The 24,588-nt window shown below is 49.8% G+C and overlaps 1 long non-coding RNA gene across 2 annotated transcripts; it reads right to left on the reverse strand.

The window, feature by feature from the left end:
• Positions 1 to 2,893: 2,893 nt before the first annotated feature.
• Positions 2,894 to 22,799, reverse strand: LOC115528326. Of its 2 annotated transcripts, none has more exons than XR_003973216.1 (3): positions 21,932 to 22,799; positions 6,720 to 7,458; positions 2,894 to 5,479 (listed from the first exon to the last, which is right to left on the reverse strand). It is a non-coding gene; the product is annotated as an uncharacterized LOC115528326 (long non-coding RNA). The 2 variants fall into 2 exon arrangements; XR_003973217.1 differs by lacking the exon at positions 21,932 to 22,799 and having other exon boundaries at positions 2,894 to 4,171; positions 4,597 to 5,479; positions 6,720 to 9,715.
• Between the last annotated feature and the right edge of the window lie 1,789 nt (positions 22,800 to 24,588).

The following is a 24,588-nucleotide window of genomic DNA, read 5'->3' on the forward strand; positions in this document are numbered from 1 at the left end:
GGCGGCGGCGGCGGCGGCTGCGCGCGGGCCCTTTGTGGCGCGGCTCCGGGGCGCGGGCGCGGGCGGCGGCGGGGCTGCGGGAGCCGCCGGGGCGGGAGGCGGAGCGCGGGGCGCGGGCGGCGGTGGGGCGGCGGCTGGCGGGGAGACAGATGGCCCATGGAAAGGCTCCCTTCCCGGCCCCTCTCGACATTCAAAGGCGCTGGGGCCGCAGCTGCCGCCACACAAAGGCGCGCGCAGCCAATGGGAGCGGAGCGCAGCGCGGCGCGGCCTCGCCGGAACCGCGGGGGACAGCGGGGACCGCGGGCGCGCGGGTGGCGGGGGGAGGGAGGGGTGACGGCTGCGAGGGCGCGGGCGGCCAATCGCGGAGGCCCGCGGCCGGGCGCGGGGAGGGGTGGGGGGGAGGTCAGCCCCGCGGGGCGCGTGGAGCCTGGCGCGGGTCCCTGGCCGCCCGCAGGCCCGAGCGCGCGCGTGAAGCGCCCTGCACACAGACACGGGCGGCGTGCACACGGAACGTGCACACACCGAGGGGGACGTGCACCCAGACATGTGGAAGTGCGTTCGTGTGTGCGGAGAGAAAGGCACGAGCGCACCAAGTGCACACGACCCGGAGGTCCTTGCACACCGCGCACAGGTCACTCGGGGACGTGCGCATGGAGGCTGGCGCACGTGCAGAGTCTGACTGCGGGCACAAGTGAAGGTGGAAAGCGAGCAAGCAGCAGCACACAGGACCCAGGCACCGACACACAGACATGCACACACCGAAAGCCTTGTTAAGGCAGGACACGTGCCAAGAGCACATTCCCAAAGACACACAGAGGGGACACACAATGCAGACATGTACACTCCCAGGCTCCCTGCCCGTGGCAACGCTTTGTTGCTTTGGCAGAGCACAAAGCTCACAATAATTATTTGCTGAATTGAAATCCACTCATAACACTGAAGTATGTGCACGCCGAAAACCCAGAGCCACCTGGCCACCATTCACCCTGCTCTGACACAGGCACAAGCAGCCATGTGCACAGACACGCCCACTTCCTCAGCCGGCGGGGAGGGGGGGGGGATGGCACACATGACATCAAGGCTAGGAGGCTCCTCAGATTTACACGTGGAGGCACAGCTGGGGTGTCACGTGTGGCCTGTGGCCGGCCTGCCAGGTACAAGCAAGACAGAAGTGAAGAGCCTTCACCCCACAGCCCTGATGTCAGGTGCACTGCGAAGACTGTGTCCATGCACGCTCAGCCCGCGGGCTGTGAAAGTTCCCCGCACAACCCTCAGACCAAGCTCTTAGCCCACACCAAGGCCAGAGTGTGCCCATCCCCAGGCACCAAGGTGGAAGACATTTCCTACATTGGGACTTGTCTTCAAATCCCAATGGCTCCTTTATTTAACGAGTCTGGTAAAAAAAAAAAAAAAAAAAAATTTACATGGTAAAATCATAGTGTAGGGAGCTGAAAGGAATCTAATACAACCCAACCTTCCCCCATTTTAGAGAAAAGGCAAAAGAAGATCATTCATTGAACACATGACAAGCTTGTGTCCGGGCATAGGGAGGCCATGCAGGATCCCTTGACATTCCAACCCTTGCGGGCAGAGGGGCCTCAGGCAAGTAAAGGCAGTCACCCAAAAGCCTGCTAGGGGCTGAGATGGAACTTAGCATAGGATGCTGGGTAAGGGGACACCTAGGGGGCGCACCTAGCCCAGTGGGCGAGAAGTGGGGTGCGGGCAATTGGCTTGACTCCAGGAAAGTGACTTCTGAGACAAAGCATGAAGAGTGGCAGGGGTGAGGCGAGGCAAAGAAGGAGACAGTAAAGGGAAAACCATGGCCTGGCTTTGCCAAGACAACTACCATGTTCCCGGTGGCAGCAGTAGGGCGGGATCCCAGGGCACACCGTTCTCTCCCTCCCAAGCACATATATCCCTCCGACTTCTTCCCCACCAAACACCTGTGGCTGCCCCACAGGGGCGAACTGGGGGAGACATCTCCCGCCAGGCCCAAGCCCCGCTCTGGAGGGTCATTTCAACAAGCTTCTGCCACCAGCTCTTTCCTGTTTTCATAATCTGTCAAATAAACACAATGCCACCACTAATAAAAATTCTTGAAAAAATGAGAAGACCTGGGACACCTGGGTGGCTCAGTTAAGCAACTGACTTTGGCTCAGGTCATGATCTCACCGTTGGTGGGTTCAAGCCCCGAGGCAGGTTCTGTGCTGACAGCTCAGAGCTTGGAGCCTGTTTGGAATTCTGTGTCTCCCTCGCTCTCTGCCCCTCCCCCACTCATGCTCTGTCTCTGTCTCTGTCTCTGTCTCTCTCAAAAATAAATAAAACATTTTTAAAAACATTTTTTTAAATGAGAAGACCTTAACAAACACTTAACTACTAGAATTTTTCTCCTGTTCCATTTCAGGCTTTGCCAATATGCATATAGACCAGATTTGTCATCATAATCTACATATTTTTTATTCTGCGTTTTAATCTTAACATTTTATCAGAGACATTTCCCCATCCTTCGACATAATTATCTTCATAATTTTCATTTTAAATGTTTTCATAGTATCCAACAAGTGAAGGTACTGTGAAATTACTCAATCATACTCTATTCTTGGGCATGTAATTCACTCCCACTTTTCCCTTACTGGAGATCACACGATAAACTTCATGCCTATAGCTTGTTGCTTTTGTTAAACTGTAAGCTTAGAGCAAACTTCTAGGGTTGGCATTCTTTTTTTTTTATTCTTTTTTTTTATTTTTTTTTCAACGTTTATTTTTTTGGGGACAGAGAGAGACAGAGCATGAACGGGGGAGGGGCAGAGAGAGAGAGGGAGACACAGAATCGGAAGCAGGCTCCAGGCTCTGAGCCATCAGCCCAGAGCCTGACGCGGGGCTTGAACTCACGGACCGCGAGATCGTGACCTGGCTGAAGTCGGACACTCAACCGACTGCGCCACCCAGGCGCCCCTAAGGGTTGGCATTCTTGAGTTGACAAATATGGAAAAACTTTATGGCTCTTGCCATACATGGCTTATGAAAAGATTAAACTCACAGTCAGTACTCCCAGCAGTATATGGCGTCCCAATTTCTCCACAACCTTCCTCGCTTGAGTAGCTCTTCTTTTTTTTTTTAATCCTACTTTATACCAGAGCAGCTCACAAAGGCTGATGACTACCCGACCTGCCCTCGACAGCGGGGTGGTTGGGCTACAAACTCTGAAACCGGATTGCCTGGCTTCACATGCTGGCTCTTGGACAAGTTCCTTAACTTCTCTAGGCCTTGGTTTCAGTATCTGTAAAATGGGTGTGATTATAGTTCCTCATGGGGTTAATGTGAAGATCAAGAGAACTCTGCACTCGTGCAGTACATACAATAGTGCTGGCAATTCAGCTCTTCGTTCTTGCCCCTTTACTTCTCCGTCTCCCCTTGCCCACTACCCTTTGCCCTCCTGTCACTATTTATTTTTGCCTAAAGCATTTAGCGTCAATTATACTGTAACATGGAACATTCGTCAGACAAAAGCAAACATCCAGGAATAGACCAAGAATGATACCATGACATGGAATATCCATCAGACAAAGCAGAAATCATGAGTCCAATTACTAGCTGCACCCTTCTTACTCAAACATCAGAGAAACATGACAGACAGATGCCCACATTCACCAATATGCCCACATGCACACAGACGTGAGCCTCCTGCTAAGAAGGAAGTATTTCGCATTACGAGAAGGGGTTTCATTTTGAACGAAACCTTGGGTGTTTACCATTCCGCAGCCTCAATGCAACCATCTGTCCAATGGGAAGAATAGTAACCCCTGTCAGACTACCTTAAAGGTTTACTGTGAGGATCAAATGAGCAGAGAGCCGTGGAGCCACGGCTAAATTCTAGAAGCATAGAACACGGAAAATTCTAGAAGCATAAAATAGTGGTATCTCCAAGAATGAAATTTGATTATTGTTTTGCCCATCTCCTTGTCTCATGGATAAGGAAACTGAGGCTCAGAAATGGGGTTATGAACGAGGGCACCACCATTCCTGGATGAGTCAGAACGAGGATCCTTGTTTCCTGGCACATAGCCTAGTATTGCTGCCACTTCCCACTGGTTCTCCATCACGCCAGGATGGCTGTCTTCCACTCTTCCTCGCATTAGTTAATGCCCACAGGATACAATAAAGCAGATTCCTGAGAAGAGGAATATTTGAGGAAACATTTCGTTCATCGGGGTTTATCATTATGTGTGCTTCCTGCCCCCTGCCAAGGTCAATACCTAGAGCATGTTTGCAGGCTTAGCATGTAACATTCAGGAAGAAATATTTAAAAACTGAAAGGTGAAGAAATATTTTAAAAATGAAATCTGTAATTCCTGATCCAAACTAGAGAAACATCACCCTATAAGGTAGAAATAGCACTGTCACCTTGAACCTTGGCTCATGCTTTGATTCCTCACTCTCTTTTGTCTCCACCTTGGCTACCTGCAGAAGGGGTTCTACAGAGCTTCTTGATTCTGGGGCCCAGACGCATCTGTTTTGAGAATTACTCCTTTGGAGCCCAACATTAGATCTGGGTTATGACCTCCACTGCCCTTTAGTCAACAAACGGAAACAAACCTAGCACATCAGCCACGTAGACATCCACAGTTTTCCAAAACAGACGACAGAATTCCTGTTCATCTCCAGGTTGGGTTGGCATCAGGTAGACACAGCTTTCAAAATCTGTGCGAAACAGCTGGACTTCAGTAGACTGGCGCCTCCACGACTGGCGCCACAACAGCCTCTGTGCTGAACGTGGCGGGGTTCTAGATGCAGCCTGCCACAGGAAGAGGCACGGCCCGGGGCGCTGACGGTCACTGGGGAGTCAGGGCAAAACCGCAAGAAAATAAAGAGGGATCCAAGAGAAGCTGCCCCAAACCAGGGATGATGGTGAGTCAGGTGGAAGTCAAGATGGGCTTGAGCGCTCAAGAAATCCTTCAGGACAGAGCAGGGTAGGAGAGGACCCTCAAGGGTGGGGTCATTTGCAACAAGCTAAGAAAAAGGAGGGAGGTAAAACATGAACCAAGGCCCAGAAGCAAACAGAGGAGAAGAGAGAGAAGGAGCTGGAGGGGTGGAAGAGAGAGAAGGAAGGGGAAGAAAGGGAGGAGGAGAGTGGAGAGAGGGAAGAAGAAGGGGGAGGAGAGGGAGGAGAAGGAAAGGCAGCAGCAGCAGCAGCTTGGGAAAAGTGAGGCTACAGGAGAGAGCTCTGTGCTCTGCACTGACCTGGGACACGGGGTGGATGGAGCAGGCAGGAGGGGACTGCTGACCCATGTATGCCACGCACACGCACTGACCAGGGCTCCAGGTGCCAGGAGTTGGCCAAAGTCCTCAACCAGAGATGGACCAAAAGGAAACGAAGCAGGACCCGGGGTCCATGATCCCCTTCTCCATTGTAATAGGGAAATTATCTGAGCCCCTGCCTGTCCAGGCTGGCAGTGAGGTGGGGTCCTGTGGCTACATCCTGGGGAAAGGCATGGAAGCAGGAATTTTATGGGATGGCCTTCTTAGAAAATAGAGCTGTTTTGGAGGATGTCAGGAAATCGTTTAAAACAAACAATCAAACAAACAAACAAACAAACAAACAACTGGTAAATAGAATCAAGCATGTATCCTGCCTTTCCTCTATGAACTCTATTTCAGGTTAATGAAATATTTGATGAGGGGAAGTTTCTCCTTATAGAAGTATTGGCTAATAAATGAAGAAGAAATGAGATGATGAGAATATCATCGTAATGAAATAATAGTTCTAGGCAGTGGCCATTAATAGCTGTTAGTGTCTCCAAAAGAGAGACAGTGCGAGGTGACATGTGTCCTAATAGAACAGCCAGCCACCTCTGAAGTGGTTTTTCCAGAAAAATGGAACCTGAACCTAATGAAACTTCTTGATCTTAATTCCCAATTGATTGGAAGCACAGGAAATAGAAACATATTAAAAGATACCATGGGATACAACGAGCAGAGTCTAAATTGTGGAAGTGCTACAGGACAAACCAGCCGTGTTTCTCACAAATGAATGGATTATAAGGGGGAGAAAAAGAGACAGAGGGGCAACCTATAGAGACAGAAGGGTTATATCAATCAAATGCAACATTTAGACTTTTGTGAAACATGATTAGAACAAAAAAAATAATTGGGGAAATGCAGACAATGGATATTAGGATATTAATTTTTTCAGATGAGATCATGGTATTGTGGTTATGTTTACACAAAGTGTCCTTGTATTTCCAAATGCTTTGCAGATGATATTAACTGATGTCTGGGGGCTCAGTCAGTAGAACATGCCAGTCTTGATCTTGGAGTTATAAGTTTAAGCTCCACGTTGGGTGTAGAGATTACTTTTAATTAATTAATTTATTTATTTATGGAAGGAAGGAAGGAAGGAAGGAAGAGAGGAAGAAAGAAAGAGTGGAAGGTTCTTACCTCTTGATGGGGGAGGAGTATAGGTGAAACCAGAATGGCACTGAGTTGATAATTGTTGAAACTGAATGATAGATATGTGGGGATTCATTCTATTATTCTCTCTACTTTTCTTTATGTGATGGTTAATTTTGTGTGTCAACCTGACTGATCTAAGGGATGCCCAGAGAGCTGGGGAGACAGGATTTCTGGGTGTGCCTGTGAGGGTGACTCTGGAAGAGATAAGCATTTGAATTGGTGAACTGAGTAAAGGACTTTCTGTTACCAGTGTGGCTGGGCCTCACCCAAGGCACTGAGCGCCTCCATAGAACAAGAGGGTGGGATTTGCTGTCTTTAACTGGAACGTCCAACTTCTCTTGCCCTCAGACATAAATGCTCCTCGTTCCCGGGCCTTCAGACTTCCACTGGGACCTGTACCATTGGCTCCCCTGGTTGTCGGGCCTTGGGTTTGGACTGGAACTTTCACCACCGATTTCCTTGCTCTGCAGATTGCAGACAGCAGATCGTGGGACATCTCAGTCTCAATAACCATGGAAGCCAAACTCTTATAATAAATCTCCTTCTATGTATCTATATATATCCTATTGGTTCCGTGTCTCTGGAGAACCCTGACTAATACAGTTTATATTTAAAATTTTTCAAAAGTAAAAATAAAAACTAAAACACACAGAAAATAGCCAGCGCACATCCTCGTACTCTGCAAGCACACGAAAAGATGTTTCCTCAGGTTGGGCAAGTTAGGAAACAGTGCCTGTTTCTCACATTGGTCACAGGCCTAGGCTGGGAGCTAAGGCTGATTGTTAGTTCCTGCTCACTGCCTTGGACTGTCCCTGCTCTGCTGTGTGACACGCTCAGCAAAGCGGACGGCTGGCTCACCGTTCAGTTCACCACGACGGCTTACCTGCTTCACAGCCTTCATATGAGAGAGAAATAAACTCCAATCTTATTTTCACCACTGTTTCTTTGGGTGTCTGTGTTCATATCCAAACCCAATCGCAACTGAAGGTAGAAGGGACTCATACTCTAAAAGACACACAGAAAATACTGCAGGGGTTCAGATACGGAAGAGCGTATGTAGTCAGGTAGATCAGTTAGCAATTGCTGCAAAGATATTACATAATAAATAGCTGTAAAATCACAGTGACACACAACAATAAGCATTTATTCTCACAGATCCCAGGGCTGGCCAGCTCCAGCTCTGCCCTGAGGCATCTGGAGTGGCTCCGCTTCTCACAACCAGCTGTGGGTTGTGGGATGGTCCTGCTCCACCTGCCTCTCATCCTCCGTCAGCTAGCCCGGACATGTTCTTCTCTGGCAGGAGCCAGTGGAACCAGGCAAAGCCTCATAAGGAAGGCCAGTGGTGGCCAAATTCAGAGCCCCAAAGAAGCCAAGGCAGATGGTGAATTAGGGAGACAGCCAGTGTTTTCATTTGATAGGAATAGTGTGTGTGTGTGTGTGTGTGTGTGTGTGTGTGCCTGGTGAAGAAAATAAGAATATATTTGGTAATCTATGGGCAACCCTGGAGGTTTCTGAGCAGAGGGGTGAACTGATCACGAAAAGAAATCTATTTATGCACAAAATGAATGGGGATGGGGGTAGGTTCTAGGGACCGGGAAATCATGGAGATAAAGGGGTGAGGTTGAAAGTCAGACGTAGGAACTGCCCATCAATCCTGAGCGCAGGAGTAAAAAGGAAGAACAGAAGACACCCCTGACATTTTTAACCAGGGAAAGAATGTTTTATGAGCACTCCTCCCCTTATGAGGATGTAAGACTCCAATGGTGGTTCCCAAGTCCCATCGCTCCCAAATCCAAAGTGATTACATATACTTGTCTCTGAAAAGTTATGCTTTACTTTCATTCCCTTTGTAATTATCTGATTCTCTTACTATCTTTCCCACATTGTCTCTGATTTTATTCTTATTAGACATGAGGCAGTTTTTTACTTTCACAAATCAACTCAAATGTAAGGATCACCATAGAAAACATGCCTCAGATCGAGGAAGACTACAGGGGTGGGCAGAGTGCTGGCAGGCAGTCCCTGTTATACATTCCCCCCTTTTTCCTTGATGATATGTGTGACTTTTAATCAGACAGCTGGCCACCCAGAATAATGACTACGTTTCCCAGGTTCCTTTGCAGCCGGGTGTGACTGTGTAACTAAGTTCTGACTGCTGGGCTGAAAGCAGAAGTTCATGTATTCCTCCCAGAAAGTGTTCTTAAAGGCAAAAAGATGTGTCTTTCTTCTCCTCTTTATCAACTGTGCTAACTGGAAGATGGATGTAAGGGCTGGAGCTAGAGCAGCCGTCTAGGACCATAAAATGGAAAGTGAATCTCATGCAGCTGGTGGAGAAGCAAGTTTGAAAGAGTGTGGACACTGGATGATTTCATAAAACCAATCTGTAAGCCCCAGATGCCCTCTCGTGACTTCTTCCTTTTTTTTTTTTTTTTTTTTTTTTCTCCTAGGAATCCCTGACTTCTTTAAAATAGAAAAGAATTACATGTCTATTTCATTGAAGCCATTGTTACTTGGTAACCTTCTCTCACTGTCTCCCACTTGTAGGCAGGTGGAAAATCACCACAGGAACACTGACCCCTGTGTATGTGTCTGTGTGAGTACTGGATAGAGGCGACATGCAAGGCTTTGTTCAAACTTATGGACACGTATAAGTTCTAAGTTCCTAAACAGAGGCACTACTTTCATGCACATCAAGAGGCAATGAGGAAGAGAAAAGCAGGGAGAATGTGGCCAAATGTAATCAGCAAATGTTAAGGGCCGCTGGAACAAATTGGGTGTGACAAGATGAATGGCTTAGCCTGTCTTGGCGGGCAATGGGGGCATTATGACTTTATCTTATTCCTTAGTTCCCTCATTCTTTTTACTTGGTTGGTGGGGCTGAGTGAGGGGTGGAAATCCATGTTGGGGGCAGAAGGCAGTCCCTAGATCCACTATCCTTGGGGGCTGGTTCTCGTACCTCAGTGTGCAAAAGACTCTAATGGAGAACTTGCTTCAGAGGTCCCAGCCCCTGAGAGTCTGACCAGGAGGGCCCAGAGCAGGACCTGGGAGTCTGCATTTTAGTGAGCCCTGCCTCCTCCCTGGTGAATCTCATGCAGATGGTGAAGGGCTATCTGGAAGCAACCCAGCTGTGAGGTCTAGATTGTCAGCCCCAAGGACAGCTTCTGCTGTGTCTGCTTTGCGGAGCACGTTGCGGCTCGGGCGGCCGTTCAATGCCTACCTATCGGCATCGGGGAGCCACAGTGCCGTCTCGAGCAAGAGAGTGACTTTAAAAACACTTCCACTTCTGGCCCTGCTGCTCTGGGCCTGCTGAGGGAGAACAAAAGAATTTCTAATCCAACAGGAGCAGAGGATTTTCTTTTTTAAAAAAATCAGACTCTCAGGCCATTTGGATCCTCAACCCACTTTCTGACTGGGCGGCCAGTGTCTAACCGGCCCCTGGTGAGCTCTGTGTTAGTATTGGGCGGTCCGTCCCTTTGGAGATGGGGCCTGGGAGGGCGCTGAGGGAAGAGACGGGGTGTGGAGATGAGACGGTTTGGGGCCCGAGGCCTCACGTTTGCAGAGCCTTCCGAGGCCGTCCTCATGCCTTCCCCACGGTGCCCCTCACCCTTCCCTGCAGTGGGCATGGGGAGGAAACTGAGGCTCCGAGAAGTTAGGTCCCTTTATCCAAGTCCAGGGCACCAAATTTACACTTGGGCTTGCCCCCTAGGCCTGGTCGCTTCAGCTACAGGACACTGCATGTTGGTAGCAGGGGCATCCTGTCACTCTAGGTCCCAACACCCAGAACCCAGGGTGGCCCCTCACCACGTTGGAGGCGTTGGCCTCACGTTACAGTGGAACTTGAGGGGCCTAGGCTTCTTGGCCCATCTCCTCCACATTTGTCCCCAAATCAGCCACAGCACCGTCAAACACCACTACCCCTCACTCAGTGGCTTAAAAATGAGGCCTTAGGAAAAAGCAGTGAGTGCTCAAGTAAATTTATCCAAGTGCCCCTCTCTGACCTGTCGGCCCTTGACGCTGAATCTTCCCACAGCTCAGGAAGTACACGCTCAGCCCTTCTTAGTGTGTTCACCACATCTGCCAGACTGACCTGCAGAGGCTCTGTCTCTCTCTTTCCCCTCTGCTGGGTCTCCTGTCCCTGCTTCGCTGGCTATGTGTGCCCCGGGTCAAGCTCCAAAGATAGGAGTTTCAGGTTTGGGCCTGGCAGGGGGGTGGATTTGAGAGGCCTCCAGAGGCTGGTCCTCAAGACAGGGAGGGGCTTAGGGCAGAGGTCCAGCCTCTACCTCCTAAAGGGCCCAGAGGGAGGTAAGAAGAAGTCCGAGGCCAGCTAGACCTGGGGATGTCCCCTGTGAGGCAGCTGGGGTCCAGGCTTGACACCCCACAATGCGTTCAGGTTACATCATTAGGGCTGAATTGATGTTGATGACAAATAATAACTGCTCCAAAGCAAAGCCAGATGGGGAGTGTTCAAATTGAATGAAGAAGGAAATGAGCTGCCATCCACAGGGAGAAGGGCTTCGTGGGGGGCCTTGGATCAGGGACTCTCAGACACGGAAGGGAAAGTTTACAAAATCCAGTCCATCCCCCAACTCAGGGAGGGAATTTTCGCTGTACCATCACCCGTGAGTGGTCACTCAGCAGGAATGCTTCCCGCGACAAGGGGCTCCTTCCTCATGTGTCTGTCCTTCTGGGTCCCATCCACCCATCTGTATATCGAGGGGCTCACCTGGATGTTCTTCAGAGCCCCTGCCTGTGCTGACACTCCTCCCTGACCCTTGGACTCTTAAACCCTTTTGGGCTTCTGACTTGGCCTTACGTGAGGTTACAGTGGTAACGGCTGATGGGAGTCTGAAGCGTACAGCCAGGGGTCCGTGGCTCGTTCATCCTAGATGCTTCTATCCAAGGCTGAGAGAGTGAGTCCCAGGTCCCTGCACAGCCCAGGGGGTCGGGGGACCGAGAGACACCTGGAAACCCGCTGAGGTGAGAGTACAGGGCACCACAGCATTTCTCGGCCGGCCAGGACGAGCCAGCCCAGGACATATGGGGCAGCAGAGGTGGGGGCTTTGCGGGTGTGACTGCTTAGCCAGCAGAACGCTGGGTGTGTTTGATTTTTATTTCAAAGCTTCTCATTCCGCTACATAACCCCTCTCCCTGTGATCTACTCCCTATACCGGCTAGTGCATCTTATAGCATTACCTGCCTGTCCCCGAAGCATTTAAATTTGCCATTCCTGGTTCACCCCTCTGCCAGGACACCCTCCCAGATGAACACCTCTGACCCCTGCTCACCCTGGCCATGCCCTCTCCTCGGCCCCAGCACGGGCCTGAACCAGCCCTGCGTTATTTTGCCTGTGTTCTCGAATCCCCTCATCTGCCCTGCTTCTTCCAGGCACCGACGATGTCTGAGTCATTTTTGTTTCTCCACGTTGCCTAATGGGAGGTGCAAATAGTCTCAACGTGGGCAAAATCTGAGCCTCACTTTTTGGTTTGGTTTTGTTTTATTATGGTAAAATACACGTAACATAAAATTCACCACTTCGACCGTTTTTAGTGTAAATTTATATCAAGTGCATTTGCGTTAGCACTAAGTGCCTTCAGATATAATGCTGTACAATCATCACCACTATTTCCAGAACTTTTCCATCACCCCAAACAGAAACTCTGTACCCATTAAGCACCCCATTCCCCCTCCCCCTGGCCCCTGGTGCCTCTAACCTGCTTTCTGTCTCTATGCATTTGCCTCTTCTAGATACCTCATATAAGTGGAATCATGCAACATTTGCCCTGTTGTGACTGGCTTATTTCACCATTGTCAAGGCTTCTCCGTGTCATAGCCTGTGTCAGAACTTCATTCCTTTTTAGGGCGGACTATTTTTCCAGTGTATAGATAGACCACGTTTTGTTTTTCCAGTCATCTGTGAATGGACTCTTGGGACGTTTCCACCTTTTGGCTATTGTGGCTATTGCTACGATGAATGCTGGTGTACCAGCATCTTCTGAGTCCCTGTTTTCAGTGCTTTGGGGTGTAAGCCTAGGAGTGGAATTGCTAGGTCATATGGTCATTCTATGCTTACCTTTGTGAGCTTTTTTCCTGAGCTTTTTTGCTTTGAAATCCACACCACGCTGTTTTCCTGAGCCTTGCTTTGAAATCCACGAACTGTGCCCTCCACTGGGACGCTTCTGTCTCCAGCTCTCTGCCCATGTCCTAAACCAAGATCAACCGGGAGGCACCTGTGCGTGACAAACGCAACTCTTGTCTCGTTGGCCTCGGCCTCTCCCCATCTGTCTGCTGGCGCCTAGGCTGTAAGTGCCCCGAGGGCAGGGGCAGGGTCTTCCCTACTCTCACACCCCCCGGAAATCACGTGCTCTGGGCTCAGGGTGAGCCAGTCAAGACATGAACCCATGTTTGCTTGACTGACAGGGTGACCAGTTGTTCACCCACCACTGACCAGCCGTCTGTTGACTGACTGAACAACATTGCACTCTCCCTACTCTCTCTGCCAAATTACAACCTTTTATTCTTGGCTGGAAAACAGACATTCATTTCCTGTCCCACCTATGAAGTGATTAAGTGTGGGCTCAGGGATCCGAGGCTGACTAGTTATGTTACCATGGACAAATTTTTGAAGCTCTCTGAGCCTCAGTTCCCTCATCCGTGTAATGGGGGTACTACCACTACCTACCATGGGTGTCGGCACACAGATGAACATACAATGCTGCGCACAGGGTGGGCCACAGCAAAGCCCTGTACGTGCCCTGATATACACTGAGGCATCCTGTTTTTTCTCTTTCTGGCTGATGCCTTCTACATAGTCCTGGTTCTGTTTTGGATTTCAAATCCAGTACCTAAATCAGGGCCTGGCACAGAGTAGGCACTCAATAAATATTGAATGAATAAATTTCTGGCTTACCTTTAACCCCAATAAGTCATAGCTTTTGTTACAGTGGAATGCTTGTGTCTTCCCCAAATTCTCACCTCCATGTGATGGTATTTAGGATGAGATAGGGTCATGAGGGTGGAGCCCCTGAATGGGACTAGTGCCCTTGGAAGAGTCATAGAAAGTTTGCTTCCCCTCTGCTCTCTGTCCTGGGAGGACACGGTGAGAATGTGGCATTCTGCAACCCGGAAGAAGGTCCCCACCAGAACTTGACCATGTCGGCACCCTGATCTCAGACTTCCAGGCTCCAGGACTGAGAGAAATAAATTTCTGTTGTTCTTAAGCCACTCAGTCTGTGGTACTTTGTTATAGAAAAGTACTAAACTAAGACCACTTTTTTCCCAGGCACCAGAAGAATCCGAAACCAGAGACGGTCTGTGAGTGTTATTAGTCAGGCTGCTTTTAACTATAATGAAAAGAAAACCTTATTTACAGAAGCGTAAACCACAAGTTCACTTATTATTGACTTGGCAAGTCCTACAGTGGGAGTAAGTGTGCTTTCAGAATGGGTTCAGGGACACCCGGGTGATTCAGTCGGTTGGGCGTCCGACTTCGGCTCAGGTCATGATCTCACGGTTTGTGAGTTTGAGCCCCGCGTCGGGCTCTGTGCTGACAGCTTAGAGCCTGGAGCCTGCTTCGGATTCTGTGTCTCCCCTTCTCTCTGCCCCTCCCCTGCTCATGCTCTCTCTTTCAATAATGAATAAATGTTTTTAAAAAATTAAAAAAAAAAAGAATGGGTTCAGAGGCTTAACAATGAAATCAAGTCCCCATTCTCTTTCTTTCTACCTTTTGACTCCACTAATCACAGCATATGGACTTTAATTTTCTGGTTTATTGCCTCATGGTCACAAGATGGCTGCCTAGCTCAGGCATCATGTCCTCACATGAGAGCATCCAAAACAGGAAGAAAAACTGGGCGAAAAAGCCTCCTCTGTCTTTTAGCAGAAAGGAACATCTTGGGGGTGCATGAGTAGCTCAGTTGGTTAAGCATCAGACTATTGATTTCAGCTCTGGTCATGATCTCATTGTTCGTGGGTTTGAGCCCTGCATCAGGTACTGACAGTGCAGAGCCTGCTTGGAATTCTCTCTCTTCCTCTCTCTCTTTCCCTCCCCTGCACTCTCTCTCTCTCTCTCTCTCTCTCTCAAAAAATAAACTAAAAAAGAAGAGAGAAAGAAAGAAAGAGGAAAGGAGGGAAAGAAGGAAGGAAGGAAGGAAGGAAGGAAGGAAGGAAGGAAGGAAAGAAGGGAGGAAAATCTCTCCCAGAAGGTGCACCACACACTATATCACCCCCAGCCCAGGCGCACATCTCGCTGGCCAGAACCAGATGGCAGACTCGTCCCTGAACCAGTCATGACACAGAGGCACAGGATAGCTCTGACTGGCTTTGACCACTCCTCACTCATCCTGGGGTTGGCCTAACCCCAGTCGTACCAATCAAAATTCTTTTAGGCAAGAGGAGGGGCCATGGCTGTTGGGCGAGCATCAGCAGTGCCCCACAATGACACTGTCCTTCCAGGAGAAACATGGGCTGCAGCTCCCCACCCAGAGGCAAGGGTTGCCAACACATGGGAGGACACATCATCACCAGGGAGGAGTTAGCCTGACCAAGAGTCAGCCCTGGTTCTGAAAAGAAGGGTCCTAGGCCCCCAAAATGATCAGGCTTCAGAAGGCAAGCATTTGAATGAAGCCCAGAAGGAAAAATGTCAGCATCTTTCCAGCGTGTGGTCCATCCTCCCTGCCATCCACAGCATCCGGCCACGTGGACGCAAAGACAACTGTCTTGCCCACCCAGGCCGATGGGTTGGGTCATCCTTGGCCGTGCCTGGCTGGACTCCATCCCTTCTCAGCAAAGTAATACCCACTAGCCCATGCCTCCCTCCCTCTGAGCTCTCTGTGAAGGGTCTGCAGGTGTGGGGGCTCTGAGAGACCAGAGAGGTTGGGGCTCTGGGGCTCTGTCCCACAGGCACCTGTCTCTGCCTCCTAGCTGCAGCAATTTGAGAAGCAGCTGGTGGGGGCCTGGCCGAACTGCCAGGAGGCAGAGAGATGAAGTCAGCAGGACAGAGCCTCTGCAAGGAATGGATAGACCGGTTATAGCATAGCGACAGAGCGGGTAAAATGGCAGATTGAACATGCACATCGAGGTTTGCTCCCTTCCGAAACTCACTAAAACTAGTAAAAAGATTTTTTTAAAAACATAAACCTACAAGGACAGAAATGACAAGAGAGGAGAGTGCAGTGACAAGTCTGGAAGTGTTGGACGTGGACAAGTGGTAACTGGACATGAGCAGGCACAAGGGAGTGAAATCCTAAATCAGTTGGTGGGGGGCAGGGGGGGTGCTCAGAATGGATCCAATTCCACCGCAGAGTTCTCAGTGCACTCAAGAGCTAATGCTGGGGTGCCCTTGGAACTAAGAGTAAGGGGGTTGGTAGAGATTGGGAGACCTGTGAAGAAGCGGGTCCCCCAGGCCCCTCCCCAGCTCCGCAGTGCTGGGTACCTGCCTTCTCCCTCAGGGCAGGGGCTGGAGCTTTCTTCTCTGCAGAAGGTAAAGCAGAGAAGAGAGTCTGTGGGCAGGGATTCATTCTCATCCCACCTGCCCTCGGGGTCTCCTTTCCAACCCAACCCCCTCAGGACGGGCACCAGTCTCGCTCCTGAGGCAGTAGATCAGAAGACAGCTCTCTGGGCATTTGACCACCCAAAAGGAAAGCCCTAAATGAAGACATTGACCCAGAGGCTTCCCAACAGAAGGTCCACCAAGATCACCCTACAGTGGGACTCAGAGTCAAAGTGCCCCCAGTTTCCAATCAGCGTTGTGGTTCCTCCCCACTCACCACTATACTTAATTACAAGCAGACAACCAAAGGTTCCTAGACTGCCTAGAAAAACCTCTAATAAGGAATCCAGAGGCCAAATGACCTGAGGCAGCCGAAAAGAGAAAAAGAATGATTTTTAAAAGATCATTAATCTCCCCAGAGAAATAAGAGATGTTGCATCCCAAGAACAGAATGTTGGTTTTTTTAAATGGCCATTTAGAGAACAACAACAACAAAATACTTCTTGGAAATCAAAAACTTGTGAACAGACATGGGAAACCCAATGGAAGCACCTGAATCTCCCATGAGTCCCCAGAAAGGCATGCTGGGGTCGGGAATGCAGCTGGGATGTAGTGTAGGTCTGGTTCCAGGGGAGGGATCTCATCATCACTGGGAGTCTCCCTGCTACAGGCAACTGGAGGGAAGCAGCTTTGCCAAGGGAGTAGTAATAGGCTATTGGGCACCAGGCAGACTGGATTCAGTGTTCCCGAGGTTTGCAGCTGCTGGGGAACACCAACTGCTTTACATCTGGTGACCTTGGAGTCTGTGGAGATTTATAGGTCTACCTCCAGACCCCCACTGCAGAAGTAGGGGAGAGAAAGCTATTGGTCTTAAAAGAAGCTAAGCTTCGGTGTAGCTCCTCCTACCCAGACCTTGGCTTAGGTCTAGGCACCCCAGAGTTAGGTTTCCAGGGTCTTCTTAATAGTTCTGCACCACAAAGACTGAATAGCCCACTGATCTTCCAGCATAGTGGCTAAAAACAATCCCAATTCCAATGCACATCACTGGGAATTTTCAGAACACTGAGGACAGGAGAAAATCTTATCCACTTCCAGGGAGAAAATTATGGGTCACACAGGAGGGGGTCAGTGCTTCTAATGGATTTGAGCCTCTCAGCAGCCAGGCCATACTGGCAAAGAAGATGATGAAGCAAGACCCTCAGGTAGGAGAGGAGTATTTTTCAGCCATGCAAAGTCTCCAAAAATCAGTAGTCCAAACCCCTTCTCAGGAAGCTACTAGAAGTTGTTCACCACTAAAACCAAAAAAGACAGATGCAGGAAACAAGAGATCCAACCAAAAGAAAAGTCAAAGGCATTTCCTGGAAAGCAATGGAGGGAGACGCTGGAGGGCAGCCAGACCAGACTGGAGCAGTCATTATCATGCCCTCTCCTGCTATACACATCATTCACCAGATAAGTTGCATTACCAGAGCAAGAGAGTGAAAACCAAGCAAGAGAAAGCCATGAGATCCAGGCACATAGACCCCCAATTCCAGAGAGAGGCAAAGGGAATTTTAAGGATGAAAGCAAAAGAAAATCCCAAGACAACAACTGATGGGCAACCCTAGAGAAGAGCAAGTCCAAACTGAAGGAAAACGAAGGTCTCAGGAAGGACAGCTCCGGGGAAAAAACTGAAAATGATAGATTACCTCCTATGATTGACTTTATGGACCAGTGTACTTCTCTGGTCTGATTTGTAAACACTGTACAAAGACTCACGTGTATACACTACTGTAAAGAAAGTTAAGCAAATCAAAACAACAAAGCAATTATTAACTTTGGGAAAAACAAAAACCAAAAAACCAGAAAGAAAACAATAGCACGAATTACAAAGCTCAGTTGTGAATAATTTTTGCATAGGCGTGAATGATATTGTAGACTCTGAATGTTGACTTAAGGAAAAATTGTAAATTAATCATATTGGAAGGATGGGGGAGGGGAGGAGAGAGGATATTAGTGTCAGAGCATTAAACCTCATCTATCATAATGAGCAATCAATCGATAATGCCTATAATTAAGTAATTGAAAGATAGCAGCATAGGCATATTCTTTAGACATATAGAAATGGGTGAATTCCAGAAGAAATAGGTAACAGAGTTTGGTGGGTGCCTTTAAGGAAGAGAACAGGGAAAGTGGGGAAGGGTGGAACAGGGAACCACCACACTGTCATAAGCCTTTTTAGCACTATTTGACTTTCCAAATGCGTGTATACATCATATTGGCTTTCCATATTAATTAAACAAATAAAAGTACAGCAATATTGGAAGGCTCTGACTTGGAAATTGTTCCAATGTCTGATTTGTAAACACTGCACAAAGACTCACGCGTTTGCTCTTACTTAATAGCTTTGGGTCTGAGCTTCTTCCCAAGACGGTGAATATTTCCAAGATATACAATAAGCATTTGTGGAGTGAACAAATGCGCCAGCAGATGAGCTAACAAGCCAGACAGCCACAAGAAGTAAAGCAGAACACACAAGAACTCATAAGATGCCGGTGTCGTGTGGATGGATGCCATCTGTGAGGGGCCATGGCAAAGATGGCTGCACACAACCAGGCAGCCTCTGGGTGAGGGATCCCCAATCTCCACAGGAGGCCTGGTGGTCCCAATCCCAGACACACATGGGACAACTAACCCCACGGCCTGGGCACCTGTGTCCACAGGAGCTTGGGCTTTGTTAGTAGGACTCCTTTGGTAGAAAGAAATCAAGACTCACCTAAACCACCTTCAGAAAGGAAGACATAATGGTCAGAAAGAGGGGACGACTGAATCGGAACAGGACAGGGCAAACTGGGAAAGTCACCAGAGTCAGCCCTGGGGACCTGCTCCTCTCTGGTGCCACTCCTCCCTCCACGTTCTTCCCTCTCCATTACTCTCGCTTCTCTGGGAAGCCGACTCCGTTGAATGTTCTGGCTAGGTTTGGGGGCATGTCCACCCTTGTGAACGCTCCTCCCCACTGCTGAGCCCAGAAACCTGACCTCTGCAGCCTCCTGGCAATAAAGCTCCAGGCAAGTGACCTAGACTCCATATTGAGGTCTCACCCACACCAGACTTGGACCAGACATGAGCACTGGAAGAAGAAAGTGCCACATGGCACAGGCATCTAGCTTCGGGACAGTGGCACCGTCTTCTCCTAGGTAGGGGCCATCCTTCCTGGGAGCTGAGCTTCAAGCCTAGTTCCCAGTTCTCCAGATGATTCTGTGTGGCTCTTGGCTTACATTCCCCCAGGGTAGACAATGATTGAAATATTCAAGTGTAACTATTGGGGTTGAGGGCGGGGGGGAGTCCCAGGAAACACTGGTAGAAGAGGGGAAGAGAGGGAAGGAAGCTAACTCAGTATGTGTTACCGGGTGTGGTGGGCTATTTCATGGGCCCCATTCCTCCCCTCCAGTATCCAGTACCCATGCTCCCTGGGAATGTGACTTTACCATGCTTCCCATTCAGGTGGGGAGTGTATTTCTGCACCCCGTGGATCTGCCCAGGCTTGGGCCTTGTTTGGCCCAGGAGAATAGAGATAGAAGTGGCATTGAGTGAGTTCTGGAGCCTAACAAAGCCCTGCAGCTTCTGCCTGTGTCCTTTCAGAACACTGCCCTGAGACCGCCTCACAAGGAAGCTGGTCTAGCCTGCTGGAGAATGAGGGGTCACTTGGAGGGAAACTGAGGCACCCAGCCAACTGCCAGACATGTGAGAGAGGCTATCTTGGACTTTCTTTCCTGCTGAATGCAGCTGCACGAGATGACACCCGCATTAGAGTCGCCATCCAACCCGCGTGAGAAACAATTCATCATTACTGTTTTATGCCACACAAGTTTTGGATGGTTTGCTCCATGACAATAGATAACTGTTGTATCAAGCCAGTTGCCAGTCAGGACACCTGGAGTTCAATCCTGCTGGGGAGCTCTGGGAGTGGGGAACAGGCCTCAGAGTTAGCTCTGTTGAAGGAAGGGGGTGTTTTTTGACCTACACCTCATCTGTCATTGGTTCAGGCTGCTTCCAGGGACATGAACTGGCCAGCACTTCTGGTTTGCCTGGCACACAGGCCAAGTGTGCTCCCTGTGGTCAGAGATCTTGTACGGTGTCACAGTAAGTAGATTTGGCGTGTGGCAGTGAACGCAAGGGGGCCTGGGCAGGGCACTGGCAGGGCCTGCTATAGTGGGTATCCCAACGTGCTTTTCAGAAACTTCTTTTCTGATTTAATCAGCTAGAGCCAGTGTCTGATGTTGCATCCTGGAGCCCTCCTGACTGATGAATGTGCGTCTCCATTCCAGTCCTTCCTGGCTACCGGCTGACCTCATCCCTCTCTAATTCATAGTCCAAATTCTGGAGGCAGCCAAGTGGATTGACTCTGTGCACCTCCACGGCCCCTGATGGACAGAGTTCTTCCAGCCAGATGGTCACCAAGTGACCTGCACATGGGCCGGCTGCAGTCAGGGGCCCGCCTGGACCAGTCAGGGTTCAGTTACTTCCCTGAGCAGGGCCATTGAGTATGTGCAGGCACCATGACTGATCTGCTCCAACAAGGTGGGGACAGCCATTTGTGTCTGAATTCCTGCCCCTGCCCTATCTCACTGCAGGGACATGGCCCATTGTTCTGCAATTCAGAACTTCTGGGGCATGGAGCTCTCTGTCTACTGTGGGGGGAAAATTAAGGACTCCCTGGTGCCCAAAATACTTGCCACCCCCCCCACCCCGGCCCCTTGATGCCACTTAGAAGTAAGATGCACGTCTGCATTCCCAACTGGAACCTGAAATGCATTTTCTCACCATACCAAGACCGTCAAAGGTGACCGAGGGCAGTTAACGTTGTACTGTTAATGATAAACTTCAGGAACACTATGAGTTAAAGAGAAATTTGTGGACTGGAGTGAAAAACCAACCACCATTTATAACTTGGTTTCTATGGGAAAAATGCATTCTGAGTTTCCAAACAACTGGCTCACATGGAGATTTCTGGAACATAGCCTGGTCCCAACGTTGGGAACTGTAGGTGGCTTCTCAGTATTCTCCATTAACATGGTCACTGTGGGTAGTTTGTAGCGGGCTCTTGCGCCAGGCTCAGGGAGCCCGGAGGAAATCTGTGGGATACTCCGGACAACCTTGTGGAGTACCCAAACCTGTCCTTCTGAAGCTGGACAGGACCTCTGAGCTGACAGGGACAGCAGAGGGCATCTGATCCCACATGCTCCCCAGGGTCACATTCCTGACAGTCTCTGCTTATATGCTCACTGCTACACAGTGATCTTGTAGGGCCAACTGTCACTGGTCAAGAGCTCTTTCTTCTATTGAGCTGAAATCTGCCCTCCCACCCCGATTCCACCACTGCAATTTCTGCTCAGCCTTCAAGCCTTTCTCAGGTTTTAACGTCTCTGTGAAGCCTTCCCTAACCCCTCATTGTCCTGCACATTAGTTAGAGCACTACTAGCTGCGACGACGAACAAACCTGAAACACTGTGGAATAAATCACCCCTTATCAAATAGTGAGTGTCTTAGCTCGGGTCGTTCTAACAAAATACCATAGACAAACACCTATTTCTCACAGTTCTGGGGCTACAAGGTCCTGCAATGTAGGTGCCGGCAGCTTCAGTGTCTGGTGAAGACCCGCTTTCCGGTTCCTGGATAGCCATCGTCCCGCTGTGTGCTCACATGGCAGAGAGAGATGGTCTCTCTCGGGTCTTTACTCGGAAGGCCACTAATCCCGTTCGTGAGAGCCCCACCCACCTTCATGACCTACTTACCTCCCAAAGGACCCACCTCCAGCTACCATCACTTTGGAGATCAGGGCTTCAACATATGAATATAGGGGTGGGGGACACAAACATTCAGTTCACAGCAGTGGTGCTCCTGGCTGGCAAGCAGGCGGTATTTCCCATTTGGTGATTTAGGGTCCCGGGCTCCCGTCACCCTGCCAGCCTGCCGTCGGCAGGTAGGAAGGAGAGCGGTGAGAAGTCATACCTGCTTCTTAACAGCGGACACTTCTTGTCTTGGAATTGATCCATCACTTCGACTCAGTGCCTTTGGCAAGGATTAGGCACATGGCCCCACCCAGATGAAGACAGAGGAGAGGCCGAGAAATGTCATCCATAGTTGGACAGGCATTTGTAGTGACAGCTCTAGACAGAGGAAGCAGAAGCACAAAGATAGACATGGAGTTCAATCCCTCTCTCTCTCTCTCTCACACACACACACACACACACACACACACACTCCAAGCCTGTCCTCAGCTGGTACAGGATTCCCAGCTAATCTGCATGTGTTAAGCAATACACTGAGCTCAGTCTTATTGAAGCAAAAGACAGGACCAATCCCCCTGCCCTAAACTCATCCATGTGTCCCCTGAGGTCACAGGACACCAAGGGGGTTAGAAGGCAATGCTCAGAGAAATCCTTCCTCCAGCTGGAGACATAATGGGAATGGAAGCCCATCTGACTGGGCCTGGGCCTCCCTGCACATGTACTGACTCAAGAGAGGCTACAGTCCCCTGCGGGCAGATGCCAGCAATATTGCCATCTGAGCAGTAGGCCTGAGGCCTAAGGCACTTTTCCGGGAAGATAGGCAACTGAAAGCAATCGCTCACATTTCTTGGGCACTTAGTACGTACCAGCATTGTTCTGAGAACTTGACACTGTAACTCAACTTTCTTTCATGCTGTTACTGAGTTCTATTATTATGCTGTATATTACAGACAGGCATGTTGAGGCACTGAGGCTGTCACTTACCCAAGGTCACAGAACTAGAATGTGGTGGAACTAAGCCACAGTCCCAAACTCTGGTTGCAGAGCCAGGTTCTAGGAACCACTGACCCTACTGCCCAGCTCCAACAGTGTAGGGGGCCCCAGGGCTTTTGCACTTCTTTTTTTTTTTTATTTTTTTTTTAAATTTTTTTTTTTCAACGTTTATTTTATTTTTGGGACAGAGAGAGACAGAGCATGAACGGGGTTAGGAGCAGAGAGAGAGGGAGACACAGAATCGGAAACAGGCTCCAGGCTCTGAGCCATCAGCCCAGAGCCCGACGCGGGGCTCGAACTCACGGACCGCAAGATCGTGACCTGGCTGAAGTCGGACGCTTAACCGACTGCGCCACCCAGGCGCCCCTGCACTTCTTTATAAAGCCAGCCCACCTCCCTTCTGTTAAGGGCAAGGTGGAGAGGGGAGGGAGCATGAAGACTCCAGGCTAGAGGCTAGGATGAGTTTCTCCTTTGGTCCTCCCCACCCCCACCCCCTACCCCCTGGGTGGGTGGGGGGGGCAAGAGTCCTAGTCTGCCACCTGTCACCCCCAGCACCCAGAGCAGCTGTGCCCAGGAGGCGGGCTCCTGACCTCGCAGCTGGGAGGCTCCAGGGGAGGGCGGGGGGCAGGGAGGAGAGGCGGCCAGGACCCTTCGTGGACTTTTCTGCTGGGCTTGCAGCAAATCTGTTGCCCAAGCTCTTTACAGGGAGAAGTTCCCTTTCCCAGCCCGGGCCCCTACCCTCCTTCCTGCGCCCCCCCCCCACCCCAGGATCCTCCTTCCCAGTCCTGCAGCAGCCCCAGGTGGCTGGGAGGCCAGGGCTGGGGTAAGAGACTGCAGGAGCCTAGTTCCCACTGTCCCAACGGTGGGAGGACCCCCAAGGAAGCCACCTCCCAGAGACAACTCCTCACACACGTGGTGAAAGCTGGGAACCCTTGCATTTCAGTCTCCTCTGTCAATAAGTGGAAAATAGCTTAGAGGGCGTATCCCCATTTGGAGTCTTAGTTTCCTCATCTATTAAATGGGCTTAGTACCCTCAGTCATTGACTTCCTGGGGCTTTGCAGGGTGTCAGAACCTTACTAAACCAGTGCCCCCGTGGCAGGCACCCTTAAAATGGTTTGCTTCTCTAGCAAAAAAAAAAAAAAAAAAAATTCCCATGGGTGATATTCTGCAGCCACGAAAATGAATGTCAAAGAAAAAACGCTTCATATCGTATCTGTTGTGCCTGTTTCCATCAGATGGGGGTCCCCAAATGTGGAGCAACAAGAGGTGGAAGCTGGCAGCCTGGGGCGGGGTGTGCGGGGGTGGGTGGTGAAAGGATTCACCCAAGGCTGAACAAAGAAGATAGAAGTTTATTGAATATACCGCAAGAGGCAAAGGATCTGTCTGCCGGAGGCCCGGATGGGCGCTGTTATTAAAAGGGGAAGGTGAGGAGGTATGGGGACAATGGAATCTTCCCTTTTTTGGTAGTTGTGCCTGGTAGCAAGCAGCCCACTGGTCAGGTAGGGCCTAAGGATATTTTGAGGCGGGTGCCTGATGGACCCATCTGGATTCAGCCCCTTTTGCCTTGATGAAGTTTCCATTGCTCGAACCTGTTGTCTAAAAGTGGCCTCTACAACATCTATACCTAAAAATGAGAAGCCACCATAATGCTAATAATGTGGAATAATTATGGGGAAGTTTTAATTTTGGGGTGTGTGTGTGTGTGTGTGTGTGCTTTCAGCTTTTTAAAACACACTTTCTATGAGTATTTGCTACCAGATCAAATTTTTTTTTCAGGTACCTAAAGCCCTAATTTTACTTGTTCATTCCCCTATCACTGAAGACTCTTTCCAGCCCACATAATACGGTCAGTGAGAGACTTTTCATGCTAGAAGCATCTGGGG

The sequence above is a fragment of the Lynx canadensis genome, chromosome D3 (genome assembly GCF_007474595.2).
Source record: "Lynx canadensis isolate LIC74 chromosome D3, mLynCan4.pri.v2, whole genome shotgun sequence".
NCBI lineage: Eukaryota > Metazoa > Chordata > Mammalia > Carnivora > Felidae > Lynx > Lynx canadensis.